The sequence below is a fragment of the Bos grunniens genome, chromosome 28 (genome assembly GCF_055505025.1).
Source record: "Bos grunniens cultivar Pamir isolate PY7600 chromosome 28, Bosgru_T2T1.0, whole genome shotgun sequence".
Taxonomy (NCBI): domain Eukaryota; kingdom Metazoa; phylum Chordata; class Mammalia; order Artiodactyla; family Bovidae; genus Bos; species Bos grunniens.
In genome coordinates this window covers 21,986,390-21,990,252 of record NC_141192.1, presented here as the reverse complement: position 1 = coordinate 21,990,252, position 3,863 = coordinate 21,986,390, and the positions used below count along the sequence as shown (strand labels likewise).

The 3,863-nt window shown below is 45.7% G+C and overlaps 1 long non-coding RNA gene across 1 annotated transcript; it reads right to left on the bottom strand.

Moving 5' to 3' along the window:
• Positions 1-1,017: 1,017 nt before the first annotated feature.
• Positions 1,018-3,514, bottom strand: LOC147343026 (uncharacterized). The gene is made up of 2 exons (XR_015156687.1): positions 2,362-3,514; positions 1,018-1,459 (listed from the first exon to the last, which is right to left on the bottom strand). It is a non-coding gene; the product is annotated as an uncharacterized LOC147343026 (long non-coding RNA).
• Between the last annotated feature and the right edge of the window lie 349 nt (positions 3,515-3,863).

Below are 3,863 nucleotides of genomic sequence, written 5' to 3'. Positions count from 1 at the left end.
CTTCATGGGAAATAGATGGGGAAACAGTGGAAACAGTGTCAGACTTTATTTTGGGGGGCTCCAAAATCACTGCAGATGGTGACTGCAGCCATGAAATTAAAAAACGCTTACTGCTTGGAAGGAAAGTTATGACCAACCTAGATAGCATATTCAAAAGCAGAGACATTACTTTGCCAACAAAGGTTCATCTAGTCAAGGCTATGGTTTTTCCTGTGGTCATGTATGGATGTGAGAGTTGGACTGTGAAGAAGGCTGAGCGCCGAAGAATTGATGCTTTTGAACTGTGGTGTTGGAGAAGACTCTTGAGAGTCCCTTGGACTGCAAGGAGGTCCAACCAGTCCATTCTGAAGGAGATCAGCCCTGGGATTTCTTTGGAAGGAATGATGCTCAAGCTGAAACTCCAGTTATCTCATTGGAAGAGTTGACTCATTGGAAAAGACTCTGATGCTGGGAGGGATTGGGGGCAGGAGGAGAAGGGGACAACAGAGGATGAGATGGCTGGATGGCATCACTGACTCTATGGACGTGAGTCTGGGTGAACTCCGGGAGTTGGTGATGGACAGGGAGGCCTGGCATGCTGCGATTCATGGGGTCGCAAAGAGTTGGACACGACTGAGCGACTGAACTGAACTGAACTGAACTGATACCTCCACCAACTCACACAACTGCCAGTTCTACTCTCCAATTCTACATTAGAGAGTAGATCCAATGTAGGATCTACTCTCATATACTTTCAAGTATATAATACAGTATTATTAACTATAATCACCATACTATACTTGGATCCTCAGAACTGAATTCATCTTTTTTAATATTAATTTTTATTTATTTATTTGGCTGCACCAGGTCTTAGTCGAGGTACACACAGGACCTTCGATCTTTGTTGTGGCATGTGGGACCTTTTAGCTGCAGCATATGGGATCTAGTTCTCTGACTAGGGATTGAACCCAGGCCTTCAGCATAGGAAGTGCAGAGTCTTAGCCAGAGGACCACCACGGAAGCCACTAAACCACCAGGGAAGCAAAACATTTTTTTAATTTTGACTTAAAGTTAATTAAAATGAAATAATATTTCATTGAAATGCAGTTCATCAGTCACACTAGCTATATTTCAAGTGCATAAGAGCCATGCGTGGCTAGTAATCAAAATTTATGAATCACATAAAGTCCAGATGTCTAGATTTTTAAACAAAAATGAAACAATTATCCTAGCCTAGGCTTAGCCTCTTCCACGGCAACATTGGCTGAATCTGAATATGCTTTTCTCAAGTTACCACAGTCCCCAGCACTCCCAACTGGAGTCCTGCCACGGACCTGGAGTATCACTGGCCACTTACCATTGCACTTGTGCTGTTGATTCTCTTATAATTGGCCTGCTTCATTCATTTATGTCACTTGCTTGACTTTTAGAGTCTGTCACCCTTGTCCCAGGTAATCTGCTTCATCTAGATGCTCTGTGGCTACAAAAAATAATAATAATTACATAACAATAATTATTCTAGAGCATCACTGTCCAATAGAACATTCTGAGATGATGGAAATGTTCTATAATCTGCAGTGTCCAATACTGTAATACTGTAACCACTGGCCACATGTGGCTCTTGTACACTTGAAATATGGCTAGTGTGACTGAAGAATTGCATTTCTAATGTTATTTCATTTTAATTAATTTCATTTTAATGGCCAGTGACTACTGTATTAGAGATGCGGTTCTAGGGCAGAGCTGCTTGAGATTTAACTTGCATAGAAATACCCAGGGGAGGGAGGGGGCATCTGGGAGCAAGAAACCTCTGGCGGTCCAGTGGTTAGGACTCTGAGCTCCCACTGCTGAGGGCATAGGTTCAATTTCTGGTCAGGGAACGAAGATCCCACAAGTTGCTTGGTGTGGCCAAAAAAACAAACAAACAAACCTGGAGATCTTGTTAAAACACAGATGATAATTTAGCAGCTCCAGAGTGAAGCCCAAGATTCTGACTATCTATCTAATAAGTTCATAAATGATGCTAATGATTCTGGGGTTTGGTCCACACTTTGGGAAGGAAGATTTTAGAACGGTGCTCCTCAAACTTTAGCATGCACCTGGAGATTCCAGAAAGATTCCAAAACATATTCCTAGGCCCTGCCGCTCATAGTTTCTGACTGAGTAGGTTTGGGGTGAGGTCCAATAGTTTGCATTGGTAACAAGCAACTGGGTGATGCTGGACTACCAAAGGAATGGGATGGTGTTGGCAAAATATCTTTTTAGTCACTTTCTGATTTTCTTCCCCAGTCATTACTATTAATAGTTAATATCTGTGTTTGATATTTATTATCCCATTTTACTGATGAGGAAACTGAGGCACAGGGAGGGTAATGAACTTACCTAAGCTTACTGTGAAGGTAACTGCTCTCTCCAGAATGACCTTCTTAACCACACCTTTCTCACCATGGATGATGCCACCATGGATGTTGCCCCGTGTACTGTCCCTGCCTTGATGTAAAGACTTCATAATTCCTTGAATTTAAACTAGAAGATAAGCATCAAAAGCAGAACAGTCTACTTTGGATTCCCAATTTTCCTGCTTTCCTACCCATCTCATTTTAAGAAAGGAAATGAGTTCAGAGAAGTAAAGGACTTGCCTGAGGCCACACAACTAATCACTTCCCTTTAAGTATGATCTGATAAATAACCTTCATGCAGGCTTTTTTTCTTTCCTTTCCTTCTGTTTTTTCTGCAAAAAGCTTTACAGTTTCCATATGGTCCAAGGCTTGGGAGAGAGCTCCAGAGTGCTTAAAAAGCTACTTAGTGGCTGCAGAGAGGGGCTTCAGGCAGAAGCGCTGTCACCAGAGGGGCTCCTCAAAGGCTGCTGGGCTTCGGAGGCTACTAGTCATGCTGCAGGTGAGCCTTTGGAAGAGATACTCGCCCTGCCCCGCCTGGGAACCAGCCAGCCTGTGAAGGTTGGTCAGGTAGCTGCCCATTTTCTTGATGAGTTTCACCTTCTTGTCTAGGAAGCCGGTCGCCAGGAAGTCACAGAGGTGGGAGTCTGCGCGGACAGACAATCAGAATGGCGGCTTCCACACAGTCCTGGGTTTTACCCAACTCCAGCAAGTGGCTACTGCCGCTGGTTTTGCATTTTCAAGAGAGGTTGACGCTCGTGCTTCTCCTGAGCCAATTTCCATAAAATAGTGTTCCAAGTTCTCAGAGCCGTATCCTTCATGGTAGAAATACAAGCCCAGAGAGAGAGAGGTGTAGGAGGCCCGCAGATCCCTGTTGACCAGGCGGCTGAAGACAACGCCATCTCAGTGGGATAATTCTGAGGTATCTGGGAGCTCACGGTTGATCGGTAATAAAGAGTTAAGCTAAAAAACAAACAAAAAATGGTGTTAGCATGTCCTGGCGGCTGAGGATAGCCAAATAACTGATTCCAAAGCTTGCGACTGGAAAATAGGTTGGAGGGGGTCGAGGCTTGAAGGGGTGTCCCTTGATCTGTTCTGTCCAAACACTGTTGAAGCAAGAGCCATAGACCTCTGAACCCACGGCTCCCCCTGCCGGTCCCTCACCCACTCCTCTCCCGCTGGCAGAGGAAAGGCATTGGGGGTGAGGCCAAGGTGAAAGAGGAGAAGGACGGTCTTGGGAGAGCCAGTTCTGTGCTCCCAGTCAGGCGAGGGCAAGTCTCAGCAGCTGAGGAATTGTTTAAAAGGAGCCTAGAGAGAACAAGCCTCCGGAACAGGCCCCCAGGAGGCCCGTCTTCCCGCCAGCAGGTACTCAACGCGCGGCAGCGGCAGCAGGGGGCGCTCCAAGCAGCCTCCTCGGCTGGAGGTGAAAACCAGAGAGAACCCTGGCGAAGGCAATTGCCTTCGACGGTGACTGCCTCTCAAAGACCT